Source organism: Triticum dicoccoides, chromosome 5B (genome assembly GCF_002162155.2).
Source record: "Triticum dicoccoides isolate Atlit2015 ecotype Zavitan chromosome 5B, WEW_v2.0, whole genome shotgun sequence".
In the NCBI taxonomy this organism is placed as follows: domain Eukaryota; kingdom Viridiplantae; phylum Streptophyta; class Magnoliopsida; order Poales; family Poaceae; genus Triticum; species Triticum dicoccoides.
In genome coordinates, this window is record NC_041389.1 from 461,651,975 (window position 1) to 461,669,878 (window position 17,904).

The window sequence follows — 17,904 nt, forward strand, 5'->3', positions numbered from 1 at the left end:
GCTCTGCCCCTCTACCGCCTCCTCCGGCGCACCGAACATTTCGAATGGACGGACGCTACCACAGCCGGACTCGAAGAAATAAAGGCCATATTGGCAACAAATCCGGTCCTGGCCGCACCCAACCTGGGCGAACCTATGTTATTATATATCGCAGCAACACGTCAAGTTGTCAGCGCGGTAGTCGTCGTCGAGCGAGAGACAGAAGGGCACATATTCCCTCTTCAAAAACCAGTGTACTACGTATCCACTGTTCTAACTCCATGCAAGTCCCGGTACCCACATTATCAAAAGATAGCGTATGCGGTGTTCATGGCATCCCGGAAGCTGCGACACTACTTTCAAGAGTGTTCCATAACGGTGGCCTCCGAAGTACCTCTCAACGATATTACAAACAATCGCGACGCAACGGGCAGGATTGCAAAATGGGCTATTGAGCTCTTACCATTTGACATAACCTATAAACCACAGCGAGCTATAAAGTCGTAGGTTCTGGCTGACTTCGTCGCCGAATGGACCGAAGCCGAACTCCCTAAAGGGTACGGCGCATACTCCAATTGGATCATGCATTTCGACGGATCCAAAGTGTTGGTTGGCTTGGGGGCTGGCGTCGTCCTGACGTCCCCAACTGGAGACACAATCCAATACGTACTTCAAATAATGTACATGGACTCCAACAACGCAGCCAAATACGAGGCCCTTTTGTATGGCCTCCGGATGGCAATCTCCATGGGCATTCAACGCCAAGAGGTGCGTGGGGATTCAAACCTCGCAATATCCCAAGTAAATGGAGACTTTGACGCCAAAGATCCAAAAATGGCAGCTTACCGCAACGCCGTCCTAAAAATGTCAGCTTGGTTCGAAGGACTCGAATTCCACCATGTAGCCCAGGATAATAACCAGGCAGCAGACGTGTTCGCACGCATCGGCGCGAAGTGAGACGCCGTCCCTCCAAACATCTTCCTGGAACGGCTCTTTAAGCCATCCGTGTTATGGGAAGAGGAGTCCGGAAATAACAATCCGGAGCCAGCTGCATCACCTAACTCAGACCATTCTAACACAATCGGCGGCTCAGCCATTGAAATAACACCTTCAGCTCACGAAATAATGGCAGTAATTGCCCCGTGGACAGAACCATTCCTAGCCTACTTAATTCGGCAGGAACTTCCCGAAGACCAAAATGAGGCCTGCTGCATAGTTCGGCGATCTAAAGCCTACAAGGTCCATGAGGGAGAACTTTATAAGAAAAGCACAACCGGAGTCCTTCAAAGGTGTATCTCCGAAGAGGAGGGGCGGAATCTCCGGGCTGAAATTCACGCCGGACTCGGCGGGCACCACGCTGCAGCCCGGGCCCTTGTAGGCAAGGCCTTCCGTACATGATTTTATTGGCCGACAGCCCGGGCAGATGCTCAGGACTTAGTCCAACGATGCGTCGGTTGCCAGCTCTTTGCTAATCAGAGCCATATGCCACCCACTGCCTTCAAAACTATACCCATTACCTGGCCGTTCGCGGTCTGGGGGCTTGACATGGTTGGACCCCTTAAAGGGGGAACCCACAAGCACAAATACTTATTGGTCATGGTGGACAAATTCGCCAAATGGATTGAGGCCAAGCCGGTTAAAACGGCAGAATTCGGACCGGTGATAGACTTCATATCCGGGGTAGTACACCGTTTTGGCGTCCCCCACAGCATCATCACTGATAACGGCACGAACTTCACGGCCGACGAGGTTAAACTCTGGTGCAAAAACATGGGCATCAAGCTCGATTACGCTTCAGTCTATCACCCCCAAACTAACGGTCAAGTCGAGCGAGCAAATGGTCTAATCATGAGCGGCATCAAACCCAGACTAGTGCGGTCCCTCAAGGAATCTAACACGCACTGGGTAGAGGAGCTCGACTCCGTACTCTGGGGGCTGCAGACCACACCAAACCGAACTACTGGATTCACACCATTTTTCATGGTATACGACGCAGAGGCAGTTCTGCCCTGCGATATAATTCATGACTCACCTCGTGTGCGCATGTACGAAGAAAGAGAAGCCGAGTTGGATCGGCAGGACAACTTGGACGCCATAGAGGAGGAGCGGGACGTGGCAAAGGCTCGTTCCGCATTTTATCAGCAGCAGGCTCGAAGATATCAAAGCAGAGAAGTACGGGCCAAAACTTACAATGTCGGCGAACTCGTTCTACGCCTGCCGGACAAGAAAAAGGACAAACTTAAGCCCAAGTGGGAAGATCCCTTCATCATCGACCAAGTCCTGACCGGCGGAGCATACCGTCTACGTAAAGCATCTGACAACCGACTCGAGCCGAACCCATGGAACGCAGCCCGTCTCCGAAGATTCTACGCCTAAACACTGGACTCAGAGTTTGTCTCACTCCCCCGTCCACCTTTTTATATTTTTACTGTCTCTTGTCCCCCTCCTTCTTCCCACCTTTTTTTTCTCAATACCTTTTATAGGATGATTTGCGCTTTGTTCGCACACACTTGATGTGCTCCTAGCACTCATTATACCCGGGGGCTTCTTTACCAGAAGCTTATTAATATGGTCTTCACGCCCAATACATGTGTCATACTTCCGCATGTACCTTTTATTCAGCATTATATGCATCGATATGACTTAAGTTTTGGTCAAGCTGGGTTGCCTGGCTCCTGTGCTTACCCCTACGTTCCCGATTGTTCGGCTAGGAGGTAAAGGGAGCACCTCTGCGATTGTTACTGCCGGGTCAGCCGGATGTGTACCTCATCTAGGTGAAGCCGAAAGCTAGCGTTCTTAAGAGAATATTCGGTCGGTGACTTGAAAGATGATTTATTACTTACTTATTTATCTGCCCCCAGATGCTTTTTCTGCTATTTTCGCAGTCCGGCATTGCACCTTAGGGCATGCCTCCCAGGGAAAGGAACCCTTAACAGAACTATTCTCCCTGGAAGATGTTTCTTACTAACCATGTAATATAACATAACTAGTTGGGCACTTGTCTGATAAAGCAATTATGACCCCGACGCCTTGTCTGCATGCATGCCCCGGTTCTTTTATAACCGTAGGGGTATTCGGACACACTCCGGACTGTTGGGTCCCGAGGTTGAAGCGAAACGGTCCGCAAAGACAAACGATCTACAATCCGGCTAGAAGGCATCTTACATGTCATTTCAAATTACATCGTCAAACTGACTGATTGTACTCCTCCTCAATCCCATCTAACAGGCTGTCTAATTTAAAGTCCTGTTGGGAATATTTCGCGGCCAGTTCTACTTGGCCGTACATCAAGCTCACAGGGATCTCCTTCCCATCAGGCCCTGCAGGTCCGACCTCGGCCATGTGGTTTGGGTCAGCCTTCGGGTAGCGCGTCTTCACCATGGCACAGGCCTCCCTGGCGCTCTGACGGCAGGCCGATATCTTCCACAAATGGAGGTGTCGCCGTGCTCCCTGAAGCTTCTCAGCAAGCTCACCAAGGCCCTCGGGTAGGGAGACGGATGGCCATAAAGCCTGAACGATGCCACTCATCGCCTGCCGAACACGTTCGAACAATTGCACCAGCTCAGGAAGTTGGTCACCTGTTGACCCAGGCATTTCCTCCGCAGGGCGACCTGTGAGCACACCTGAAGACATATTTCTGTCAATCGACTTCCTCGCCGAATTCTTCTTTTCAAAGGAATTTTCTCAAGCACTTACTATAAATGCCGCGTCGAAGCCGCTGATTCTCCTTCAAGGAGCCAGACAGCTGGGCTCGAACACCTTTCAGCTCTTCTCCTAGCTGGGTGTGGGCATCTTGGAGCTTGTTTCTCTCCTGCTGCACCTTCATAAGCACCCTCTCGCCGGCCTTTAGCTGACGCAGTAGCTATTGCTTGTCCGGATCTAGTCCGGCGCCCTCTGCAATATTATTGTCAGATTCACGCCGCACTTTGTTAATTAATTATCTTTTCAAAGTACGCCTTACCAGCGGGGGTCTCTGTGGCTCCCCCTGTAGCGGCCAGTGCGGCCTCAAGTTGGGCCTTGCACTCTTGGAGCTCCTGGGACAGATGGGTATTGTTCACCGTAAGATCCTGCATAGAAATTGATCCTTAAATCAGTTATTTTAACTATTTTAAGTCTCGGGGGCTACTGGCATATATAACTATTAAAATTACTTACACGTATGTCTTTCACATACTGCTCCGTGGCTCTGGTTAACCCATCTTGAGCGGCACGGAGGTGCGCGTTTCCCGCATCAAAGGCATTTAACGCCTCCGGGGAGAAACGCGCGTCACGAAGAACTGTCCGGCGACGCCTGTGATTCATGGCGCTCTCCACCTCAGACCGGGTGGCGGACAGCCTGTCAGCATCCTCCGTCGGAGGAGCGTCCGGCTTGTGCCTTGTATTCGCCTCCCCTCCCGGGCCATGCGTTGGAGCATGGCTGGCAGAGGCTTGATTGGCAACCTCTCCGGACACTGTCCGGCGAGCGCTCTTTCTGGAAAAGTTATGAGCATTAATATATCTCCTGGGAATCCTTCCCTTAAAAATAGCGGTGCTCCGTACCGTTGCGGTGACATTTCAGTTCGCGTCGCACTCCTCTTCCGCCTGCCGGGCCGAACTGACCCTTGCTGGTCGGCCACCGCGAGTTCGGCTTCCCGCCTTAAAGGCACCTCCTGTGATGCACCATCAGTATGGGATGGTCAGAATTGAGCACAGATCAAATGATGGTGTCAAGACCTCGGTCGTAGTCACCTGGGAGGCCGGAAATAAACCGGGGTAGTCAGCCGTAATGGCGACTAAAGCATTGTCTATGCTGAGCTGGTGGAACACCCCGTCGATCAGTTCCACCGCTAAGTCCGGATCCTCTTCGGAGGCCGGATCAAGGGACCTTTCTGGATCCTCCGGTTGTGGAGCTGGGCTTTTTATGCCGTCCACATCCTGACACAGTTCCTGTGTCAAAATCATACAATAAGACCATTGCCTTTAAAGGCACGGATCAGATATGCATGCGACCGCTTACCCAGCTCCGAGGGTTGTTCATGGAGAATCCATTCAGCGGATTCGTGCGGAGGAAGTCCTCCTCCTCTCCCTTGTACAAGCCGGACAGGATCTTTGCCAGATCGGCTGCCGAGCCTGGCCCTTTGCGGCCATGACGGGTGGCGTCATCTTCCCCGTTGAAATCCCACATAGGGTGGCCCCTATATTGGAGTGGCTGCACCCCTTGCATAATGCACGTGGCCATGACTCCAATCACGGTCAATCCGGAGTGGGCCAGTAATCTAATCCGACCCATCAGATAATGGATGCTCCTATCATCTTCCCGTTGAGGGCTCCGCGGGCGCCAACTCAGGCGTTTCTTCAAGGGAGCATTTCTGAACTCCGGGAGGCCGATCCGAACTGGACCCGGCAGAGGGGCGTCCTCCATGTAGAACCATTCCGAAGGCCAGTCTTCGGACGCCTTCTTCGGGGTGCCGGATAGATATCTGGTCCCGGCGATGCGCCATATTTCGGCTCCGCCGACTTGATATATTGACCCCTCATGAGAACGGGGTACGAGGCAAAACAATCTCTTCCACAGCGCAAAATGGGGCTCGACGCCCAAGAACAGCTCGCAAAGAGCTACGAAGCCCGCGATGTGCAAAATGGAGGCAGGCGTGAGGTGGTGAAGCTGGAGTCCGTAGAACTCTAGGAGCCCCCGGAGAAACGGATGTATGGGAAATCTGAGTCCCCTTATTAGGTAGGGGACAAAGCATATCCGCTCCCCTTTGGAGGGGTTGGGGACGCTCTCCGCCTGCTTTCCACCCTTGTAGGTGGCTAGTCCGGTTCGAACCGGAACCATGAAAGCTGGGGGAAGATACCCTCGGTTTGGAGCACCACTAGCTCGCTGTGTGGAACTGAGCATCTCCCCCAATCCCCTAGCTTAGGGCTGGGAGCGCGAGAGGAGGAGCTGCGTTGACTATCCATGATGGAATGGATTTTTGTCAGAGGCGCTTTGATGAGAACTTGCGGATGGAGGATGGTGTAAGATGGATCTAGATCCTCGCCTCTCTTATAGGCGACTCGTTCGCACGGTTAGGGGGTAAAATGTAAAAATACCCCAGCCTTTCGCATTCGTACGACACGTGGAAGAGGGCCATTATTGGGCGTAGAAGCCAAGGAGCGCAACATTTATAAGGAAGCCGGACACTATTCGATGGGAACATGAAGTTTGAAGGAGAACCCGCCTTACAACGCCGAAGACAATATACACGCCGGACTCGTCGTCGCTGAAGCCCGGTTCGGGGGCTACTAAGGGAGTCCCGGACTAGGGGGTGTCCGGATAGCCGAACTATCATCATCGGTCGGACTCCAAGACTATGAAGATAGAAGATTGAAGACTTCGTCCCGTGTCCGGATGGGACTTTCCTTGGCGTGGAAGGCAAGCTTGGCGATACGGATATGTAGATCTCCTACCTTTGTAACCGACTTTGTGTAACCCTAGCCCTCTCCGGTGTCTATATAAACCGGATGGCTGTAGTCCATAGGACGAACAACAATCATACCATAGGCTAGCTTCTAGGGTTTAGCCTCCTTGATCTCGTGGTAGATCTACTCTTGTAACCCACATCATCAATATTAATCAAGCAGGACGTAGGGTTTTACCTCCATCAAGAGGGCCCGAACCTGGGTAAAAACATTGTGTCCCTCGTCTCCTGTTACCATCCGCCTAGACGCACTGTTCGGGACCCCCTACCCGAGATCCGCCAGTTTTGACACCGACAATGAGTGTCATCCGTCTCGACGCAGAGTACACGGAGCGTGCCCCTGGGAAGATCCAGCGCGCCGCCGTCCTTCAGCTGTGCCTTGAAGATGATGTTTTGGTGTACCACATCATACACTCGCCCTCCATACCAGGTGAGCTTCACGATTTCTTGTCTCGGGAGGACGTATACTTCTGTGGGGCAGCCATCGAAGGGGACAAACAGAAGCTGGAGCTGTACAACCTTGATTGGAAAAGCATCGCTGGCCTACAAACCAGAATCAAAATTCTTGTAGAAGATTGTGCTAAACAGACACCATCCCTATTTGACGTAGAAAATTTTGTGCTCGGTACAAATCTTCAGAAGCGTCACGAGACGGTGGAATTAAGATCGTCTGGATGGGAGAATTATCCCTTGACATACGAGCGGATAAAATATGCTGCCCTCGATGCCCATGTGAGTTTCGACATAGCTGCAAGGTCGAAAGAGCTTGTTGCGAAGCCGTCTCCCACAGAGAATGAGAACAAGAAGAAGAAGAAGAAGAAGAAGAAGAAGAAGAAGAAGAAGAAGAAGAAGAAGAAGAAGAAGAAGAAGAAGAAGAAGAAGAAGAAGAAGAAGAAGAAGAAGAAGAAGAAGAAGAAGAAGAAGAACAAGAAGAAGAAGAAGAATAAGAAGAAGAATAAGAAGAAGAAAATGCTGCACCAGCAGGAGGGCATTATGGATGGATGAACTATTTCCTCTCTTGTAAAAAAAAATTATTCCCTCTCGGTGTATATTGATATAGATGGACTATTTCGATGGTGTGCATGTCTTTGGAATAGAGTAGTAGCATGGGTTCGCTTGACTATAAGGAACTATTTATCCGCATATATAGCTTTCTCTGCTACTCCTTCCAATGATCGGTATGCAGTGCACGTGTCCGTAGACATGACAACTTGTCCATGGAAGTTCAACTATGGCGACCATCATGTTTCATCTCACGATTACCATGACGCCTGTCCAAACCACGACACCACACCCCCTGACGTGCGCCTCACCCCTCTCGGCCGCACCGCCCCTCTGCCTTTGTGTGCATGACAAGTGGGCCACCTAAAATGCAGCGAGCATCAAGTTTCTACCACATCCACCCGCGATTCCCACGACGCCGCTCGAACCCACGAAACCACACGTCCCCCGACCTGCGGCTCACCCCTCTTGGCCCCACTGCCCCTCTGCCTTCGAGAGCATTACATGTGGACCAGTCACCTATCGGGTCCACATGTTATTGACTCAAATGTAGGTGTACTTAGGCGCTGAAGCTCAGTCTCGACGGCCCTGAGAGGGAAATGTAACTCCTGCGCCACGACTTGTGGTGCTCCCGCAGCACGAACTCGTGCCATACTCGAGATTTGTTTCTTTACTATACATGCACGCAACGATTTAATGGACATTGTAATCTCAACATGTGATGGGGAGCTCTAAATTTGTATTTGCAACTTATAAAATGAAAAGATATAAAACAAATAAACTGGGAGAGAGGGAGTATATCGTAGGATGTGTCCCATACAAAATAAGTCCCCCGGTTTGTCACCGCGAAGATGCGGTTAGAAAGGAGCACAACGTCTTCCTACTCGTACGGCAACAAATCGGCCGCAGACAGCATGGTCCGCCTTTGACCGCCATGTGCAAGGTTCATGCTATCTTTTATTCAATCTCACCGTGGTTCCATCGTACCAATTCATGCGGTGGCCCGTTGCATGGATGATGCCAATATTGGACAAAGGTTCAACGGGAACGGTGTCACCATTGTAAATGTTGTGCAAATTGATGTTGGTACCCTACCGTACATATGCAAGCCAATCTCCACTCGCACCGAGCCTAGCCTGTGAAACAGTGGGCAGGGGGAGAATTAGGAAATGGACACGGAAGTAGTCTTTAGAATGCATTTACTACGTGATCAAACTCATCTTACCTGCTCATCGAAGGAAATCTGAGTGCCCCTCAACGTCGGCATCTCAAGGGGCGTCAACTTGCAACTAAGGCCACGCCGCGCTGGAGAGACCCCCAAGGAAACATCCTCGTGCATTCCACGGAACATCAAGATGCTTTTGTATGAGTAGTTTATCTTGTGAGATAAAAGGATGAACGAGGGAAGGCCTATAGAGATAGAGATGGACACTACTACTACCAATGTGCTGGCCCGTGCGTTGCAATGGATCCAAACTAGTAGAATAATACTTGTTCACGTGCTTGAAATATAAACACTTTAGTTTTGATATACATGTGTCAGCAGACACAACAGCTTGTCCATGGAAGTTGAACCACGACGACCATCACATTTCTTGTTTCTACCACTGCCACACCCACACGCGATTCCCACGATGCCGCTCCAACCCACGGCACGACGTCCCCCGACGTGGACATGGATCCTCTGATGTGGCTAGCACTGCCTTGCCCTGCCTTTCCTTCGCTGACAGGTGGGACCCACGCTTATGGGTCCCACATGTAAGTGACAGAATGGTAGGATTGTTCGTGCCCCTCATCCCTCTCGGCCCCACCGCTCCTTTGCCTTTGTGTGCATGACATGCGGGCCAGCTGAACTGCGGCGACCATCAACTTTCTACCACAGACACACCCGATTGGACGCGGTTTGCCTGCTCCGCTGCTGTGCTCCGATCCGTACTCCCGCACCATCGAATTTTCATCCAGCGACTGTGACACATTTAGTCCCGGGCATCAATCCTCAGCTGGAGTGCTTATGTACTATAGGTAGTACCCGCCCATGTGCACATCTACGCCTCGTAACGCCCCGACGCCCAGCTGTGGTACCCTCTCCACGGCCACGCCACCACCGGCCGGTTTCATCTCAAACGAGTGAGTCGTGAACCACGCCACCACCATGAGAATGACATGTGGGCCAGCCGCATTTAAGGTTCGCATGTCATTGACTCATAGGCCGGGCACTAAGCCACTGAAGTTCGGTCCCGTGGGCCCCGAGAGGGAAATGTAACTCCTGCGGCAGGCCTTGTGGTGCTCCCGCAGTACGAGCTCGTGCCAAAACTGGAATTTGTTTCTTACTACTACCAATTAGTACTAGTAAGGTACACGTGCATTGCACGCATGAGATTCTGGAGGTTTGTGCATTATGATTCTACATGTGGAGTTTTCTGGATTCTAACATGTGGCAAAATCTGGTGGAATGTAAGGTTAGGCAAGTTTGATTAACTTAGGTGAGTGTTTAGTTCAAGCCACACCTTAGGCAAGCCACACTAAGGCCCCACATGACATACACACAAAAAATGTGGCAAGATTCCCTTAGGCTTGCCAACTTGTGGCTCTCATTTTGAAGAACTAATAACTTTGCCTAAGCTTAGTTGTGGCAAAGTTAGTCATGAATTAAGTTCAACCATGGAGTCTTCTAGATTATACATGTGGCAGAATCTGGTGGATGATATCCAACGGCCAGTAGTGCTCGGATTTGCCATCTTTGTACCGTCGGATTGGCTTCATCCAATGACCAACTTTCAAAGTTTTTCACACACTATATAGGGGGTATAGATATAGATGTGTCGGTCAGTTGCAATGGATCCAAAGTATATCTATTTAGTGGAGTGCACTCTAAACACATTATCTATTTATTTTTCTCTAACCTTCCGTAGCCATGCAACCAAGCCACATAAGCTTCATGGGTGCCCCCCACATCATATTATTCATACTACGTTGATTGAAAAAAGATAAATCACCCGAAACAAGATCTTCCCGTTTTTTGTTCCTACGATGTTGTGCCATGCACGTATCTACTAGTAGTTGTATAGTGGTAGTACTAGTAATATAGTATTAGGAGTACAAACTTGGTAGTACTAGTAGGAGTAGTACTAGTACGGAATGCTCCTACTCTATCAACGAGCCCCGTCTGACACAAAATTTCTTGGCTTCCGTGCTACAGCTAGATCTTCCCCTTGTTTCTGTTTTCCAACCCGGCGGCGGGCGGGGTGTCGGTTTGCTCAACGGCGGTCCCACATGAAAGTGAAAATGCTAGGCAGGCAACACGCCTTCCCTAAGCTATGTGTCGTGCCGGACGAGCCGTGTTGTACTCCCGATTCCCGGGCATGTGGGGGTGCAACACGAACGTTGCATGCCTTTTCCTTTTACTAGCAATGTGCCCGTGCGTTGCGACGGATCCAAAGTAGTAGAATAGTAGTATTTGTTCACAAACTTGGAAGAAATCACTATTGTTTTGATATACTCCTAATATATTACTCCCTCCGTACCTAAATATTTGTCTTTTTTGAGATTTCAAATGGACTATCACATACGGATTATATAGACATATTCTAGTGTTTCTAGCAAGATGCTCGCGCGTTGCACGAAGTTGATGGAAAAAGTAAGCATAACTTATAAATTGACGGATGGAGTACTAGTTATAGTGATGCATATAATTAAGCAAAGGGATCGCACATGTCGGTATTGACTGGAACGAGAATGCAACATCACAATAAGAATTAAGGCCACGATGATGCGATCACAGTGGTGGTTACAGAAGGCAAGAAGAAAGATGGATCCACGAACGTACGACCTCCTCCTCCTCAACTTAGTGCGCCGGGCCACCGACCGACGGCTAAGGAGCGGCGGCTTTTGTGGCGAGGTCGAGGTGCTTCTCAACAAAGGCATCCAAGGCTTCCAGCCGGTGGAGGAAGGCCAACGTCGTAGCGTCCTCACTGGCCTTGTAGATACCTATGTACACGATTTGCTCGTACGCGTGGATGTGTAGGTCGACGAATTCTTGCAGGGCGTGGCGCCTCGCGGCGAGCGCGACCTCCAGGTGGACATTCTTCGTGGCGTCAGCGGGCAGTCGCAGGGCCACCAGTGCTTGAAAGAGGTTCCGGCCATGGAGGCCGATTAGGGTGGCAGGCAATGAGGAGCCCGGGCGCGTGGGCTGGAGGAGTACGTCGATGTCGTCCGCGAGCTTCTTGAGGACGGTGAACTTGTTGCTGGTGGCAACGATCATCTGGTCCAACTGAGAGTCGTAGTTGGCGTCGACGGTGGCCATCCACCAGCCGGTCTCCAACACCGTCTGGAGACGATCCTCGGCGCCATGCCGCAGGCAGGTGTCGTGGACCATCTGGCACAGCCGCTGGCCGCTCACGCGCATCGCCGCCATGGGTCTGGAGCGAGCTCTTTTGTGCTTAGTGTAGGTGCTTAGGCAAATGCTTAGGTGTGTACGATGTGGTAGATGCATTGGAATGGAGGGGCGCCTTTATATGAGGGCAATGAGGGCAAACTGCATTGCATTCACATCGTGCAGCCTCTTTTCCCGGACCTCCTCCCATTACTTCCCTCATGCATTAATTGAAGGAGGATGCATTGGCCGTTCAACATATCGGGAACCGCTACTCGCTCCCTCGTCTGCATTAAAGCCGTATCGGGAACTACTCCACCTGCTATCAAATCGAATACTCCCTCCGTCTAGGTGAGTATTAAGTCATCTTACGAAAACCAAATACTAGTAAACACATAGGCGTGGTGCATTAACTCTCATGTTATTTCTTATTTTTTGACATAAATAGAGGAATCAACCAAGAAGAGATGTGGGGCTTGTATGCTTTTAATGACTTGAGACTATCAAACATGACATGCAGTGGTCAGTTCGTTGCACAAGAACAAATACAACCCACGTCAGCACACACACATCTTATAGCATCACATCCAATGGCTATAAAAGATGAATGAGACCAAATTATATCTCATCTAGATGAGTTCTAGCAAAACTGTATTAATAATACTTAGTACTCCTGCGCCATGTATCATATATTAGGCTGGTTGTAATGGGGAGTATCATATACTAGTATCATGCATATGATACTAGTGTTTGATACTACATCCGTAATGCATGGTATCATATGTTGGTATCATATAGGACTACATTTATTGCCATGCATGACACAAAGTAGTATATGATACTCAAGCTCCTCTTTCCTCATTTAATTCAATGGCACCTCATCAAAATTGCTTAGTTGGCATGCATGATACTACCTATGATACTCCCATTACGACCAACCTTAGTATCATGTAGTACTTTATTTATTGCCATGTACATGACACATAGTTCACGAGCTCTCTCTATATGTACCACCTTTTTTTTAATTTCAAGTTTTGCTCCATGACGCAATCCATCGATACTACTACTGTACAAAAGTGGAGTATATACATTTTTTAAAAGGCTAGAGGGCGGGGCAGTCTAGCTCGGTCGGTTTCACGAGAGGCGAGGGCCTTTGTGATTTGACAGCTCATAAATGCTGTCAAATCGAATAGTACTGCGCCGCTCGCTGCATGCCCGGCGCCTCCATTAAATCCCTCCGTTAAACCCGCATGCAAACCGAGAATCCTACTCCGGCCACACGTCCGTTCATGAGCGGGCCGGAATTAAATGCAACACCGGCTGAGCTCCTCACGTCCGCCCTCAGTTTAAACGAGGCCAGACACCGGCCAAGCTCCTACCGTCTGCCCTCTATTTACACGAGGCCAGACAGACAGCAGGCAAGAATTGCACCCCTCCGCCGCTCCCCCATCTCCTCCTTCACCATTTTCTCCACCCTTCCAATGGCTTCCGATGAGCCATTCTCCGGCATGTTACCCGGCTAGGTGGCCCGACGGAGCCAGTTGCCGCCCCAAGCAGGCGCGTGGTTCAGCAGCTCGCCGCTCCAGTTCAGCTCGATGAGGAGTGGCAAGTTGCTCCACGCGGGCACGGTGGCGAGCACGCTGGTACGGGCGCCGTCGCTGCCACGTCGTACCGTGCCACCAGTGTCTGCGGTGGCCGCGCCCCCCGTGTCTGTGGGCGCGCCTCCCGTGCCTGCGGCAGCGCCATGCAGGCAGAGACAGAAGCCGGGGGCATGGAGAGCGACGAGTCGGTGGCCAGCTTCCCCGTGTCCGCTGCCATCATCAAGGAGAAGTAGAACACGGGAGGCCGCCGCCACTTCGGACCCATGAAGGCCACCGCTGAGGCGACGACCGTAGATTCAGATGGTTTCTTTGCTGCTTCGTCTCTTCCGAGGACCTTCGTCGACCCCGCAAGTGTCTAACGGACATGAGGAAGACAAAGGAATCCGTGGGCGGCCATTTAGAACTAAAATAAGTCTAGATATATCCATTTCTAGGACAAGTATTTCCGGACGGAGGGAGTATTAATTATACAAGAGAGCCGGATTGGCACCTCTTAGTTCATGTAAATGTAATGAAATCCATCATGTTTATATGAAGATCCGGCTTTTTTATACAAAATCCTTCATGCTTATATGAGATCAGTCCGTGTTTGCATGAATTTCATCTGGTTGGTTAGAGTTATAAAAATGTATGCCGCTGGCGTTTGATGTCATCCTCCACGAAAGGAAGCGGGAGGAAATTTGCCGGCTGTCGTTGGAGATGCTCTTTATGTTGGAAATAATAGAGTGACATCCAATCCATTTGAGTTGATTGCCTGTATGATTGTCCCTCTATAAAAAGTTAATTGCATGTACAGTGTACACGTGACTTGCAGGGTGGCTACAACTTCGTACAGAAAGTTAAAAAGAAACAAGTCCATCCTTAATATTCTAAGTACTCTGTGGGTTCCACTGTCAGTACAGTAGCGAAAGAAATATATATTAAATAAGTAGAGTAATATATAATATAAAAAATCTAAAGTTAAAAGACAGAACGAACTCATGTCATCGTGTTGCGAGCATCCGGCGCTAACCAGCCCAACACATTTTTGTTGTAGACCATGCCGGAGATATATCTCCATGTCTACTCTTATATATACTCCATTCGTTCCTAAATATTTGTCTTTTTCAGATTTCAAATGGACTACCACATTCGGATGTGTATGTAGACATATTTTAGAGTGTAGATTCACTCATTTTGCTACGTATGTCTTTTCAGGAAGGGGTCAGATTTGTCCTTGATTTATTTATGAGGTATCTAGATGGCACTGCACCGCCAAGAAAAGAGGGTAACATCAAAATTATGGACTACTTTTTTGAGTATGTTGGTAAGGTCCGGTCATAGTCACTTGTTGAAATCTCTAAAAAGACAAATACTCCCTCCGCCCGGAAATACTTGTCATCAAAATGGAGAAAAGGAAATGTATCTAGACGTATTTTAGTTTTAGATACATCTATTTTTATCCATTTTGATGACAAGTATTTTTGGCCGGAGGGAGTAGAAAACAGAGTTGGTGATGATGGTGTGCGTGCCATCCTGCAATATAGGCCGTCGGATTTATATCTAACGGTTCGGAAAGAAACTATGGCAATTTTGCAAAAATATACCCACACGTTTCTCCACGTTCGCAAATAAGGCCTTCCCTCGTTCAGCCTTTTCTCTCAGAAGATAAACTACTCATACAAATGCATCTTGATGTTCCGTGCAACGCACAGGCAGCTAGCTAATTTCTTTTAAAATAGTTGCTGCGATAATTGGGTTGAAGTGATATATTTTATGTCTGCCCCGAATGATTTCAGATTCACTAGTAGTAACAAAGAAAAGGTTGCCTTGTTAATCAACAGAAAACAGGGTGAAAACTATCACATGAGGCCGGTAAAAACAAGGCACACTGGGTTCAGCGTCATCGTCACTACAGTTGTGCGCCGAGGGGGCTACCGAGCGAGGCACCAAGATACAATGTTTGAGAGAGAAACCAATTGACATATTATGATCAGATCGAGTTGTCACACTTTTGCTGTCATTGTTGGGGGGGAGATAAAGATGTATCGAGAGTGTGCGCGGTAGGCACAGAGGCACAACTAGAGAGAGAGAGAGTGTGTGTTTGAAAGAGGAGTAGATAGATTATTATCAAGATCGGTGTGCCACTCGACTCCTTCGGTGCCGGGTAATGTGTATGTGTATGTTTGAGAGAGAATCCAGTCGATAGATTAGTATCAAGATCGAGGTGTCACCCTACTCCTTCGGTGCCGGGTAGTGTGTGTGTCTATGTTTGAGAGAGAAGCCAGTCGATAGATTAGTATCAAGATCGAGGTGTCACCCTACTCCTTCAGTGTTGGGAAGTGTGGGTGTGTGTGTGTGGGGGGGGGGGTAGTGACACTCACATATCTCTACTCTTATAAAAAATAGAGTTGGTGATGATGGTGGTCCTGCCATCCTGCAATATAGGCCATCCGATTTATATCCGACGGACAGGAAGGAAAATATGACAATTTTGCAAAAAGATACCCACACCCCTCTCCGCATTTGCAAATAAGGCATTCCCTCGTTCATCCTTTTCTCCCACAAGATAAACTTCTCATACAAATGCATCTTGATGTTCCGTGCAACGCATGGGCATCTTGCTAGTAGGGAGAAGGAGTTTGTGTGACACATATCTAGCTATATTAAGGGATAGGTAGATAGCATATGTGTGAGAGACATTATTATACTTTGAGACATTAGTGGCCGCGGGTGGGCGGAACTAAAGGGGTGGGCGTGTTAGACATAGAGAGCGTGTGTGTTTCTGTGTGAGAGACTTGTAGGACGGGGTAGAAAGACGAATTTAACCCTGACGGAGGGAGAGAAATACAGGAAGTGCGCGTGTGTGATTCCGATGCCCACAGGGAAATGAGATATGTATGCGTGTGAGAGAGATTGCACAATTCCTTCACGTATCACTATTTAGCGATCGTGGACGTGCATCGCTTGAACATAAGTCAATATCTACTTCGTATCGTGCCCAAAGGTACAATATCGATTCAACGCTGTAAAGATTGGACACTCACATATGAATTTTTTTCTATTTAAATAAACCTTTTCAGTTGTGCATGCCAAAGTTACAGTGATATTTCTTAAAACAACCAATGTAGCTATCATGCACATGCACCATTGTTACTCTTGCATTCAAATTCATTAGTCTTGGATGATTTAAGTTTCTATTTTGAAGTAATATATGTAATATTCGTATATGAATTCAATGGGTACACAATTTATGAAATGGAGGCTATGTAATCATATGAGGTAACACTTTTAAGTAGCTAACTACAATATCCATTTCATTTTGTGCGCCTCTACACTAACACATCAATGCATTATGTTTAAAGTAAATAACCAATGGCACCTTATCTATTTACACGAGAAATACATAGGCTGAGCGTTCGATCCCTTTTTTTGAGAACGCGCCACTACACCCGTACGATTGGCCGCGCCCGTGTGAACGTCCAAGATATCGGCGCATCATCCCGAGTTATTGTCTTTTTTTCTGGGGTGGACTTCACACCAGTTATTAACTGCTGACGTGTGCCCCATGTACACAGTCTAGCATGACCTTCCCGCTAGCACGGTCCAAAATTAGTTGAAACTGGATACGAACGATCCCGAGGGCGGCAAAATCTCCCGCCTCCTTCTAAAATTTCTGCCACCTTAGTCTTTAGCATGCGAAATCCCCCTTTTGTCCTTGGTGCACGGAGACCAATAGTTACAATACCGCCCTCATCTACATGATAGGTCGGGGCTACTTTGGTAACTTACGGTTCCCCCGACTACACGGCACCCCCATTTCCTCTCCCCCTCCCGCAAAAATGACTAACTCCACAACACCGGAGCATCTTACATCACGCCGTCCGTACTTCATCGCCCTTTCTCCCCTCCCCTCTCGAAACCCTAGACTGCTCATCCACCGGCGTACCATAGCCCATTCACTGCCAGCGGCGTCCACCTCGCCGGATCTGCTTCTGCGGCCGCATCTACCCCTCCCACCTCCCCTAGAAACAAGTAGACTGCTCATCCACCACTGTACCATAGCCCATTCAGTGCCGGCCTTCTCCACGACGCTAGACCTGCTTTGCCGGTACTCTCGTCAACCGCCACGCATCTGCAGTGGCTCATTCGTACTCCCCACCGGAGATGCTTCGTCCACACCCCCCGGAGCCGCCCCACCGATGCCCCCATCGATGGCCTCTGATCCTCTTCGCCCACACCTTCCTCAACCCTACCGGAGCCGCTTCGCCGACACCTTCCTCAACCCTATCGGAGCCGCTTCACCGACACCATCATCAACCCTACTGGAGTAGCTTTGCCTATACCATTCTCAACCCCACCGGGGCCGCTTTGCCAACTCACAAGTCCACGGCCTCAGATCCGCTTCCTCGCACCCTCATCCAACCTACCGGAGCAGCTTCTGACGCCCCGTCCACGGCCGCAGATCCGCATCGTCGATACCACCCTTAACCCAAGCACCGGAGCAGCTTCTGACTCCTCGTCCACGACC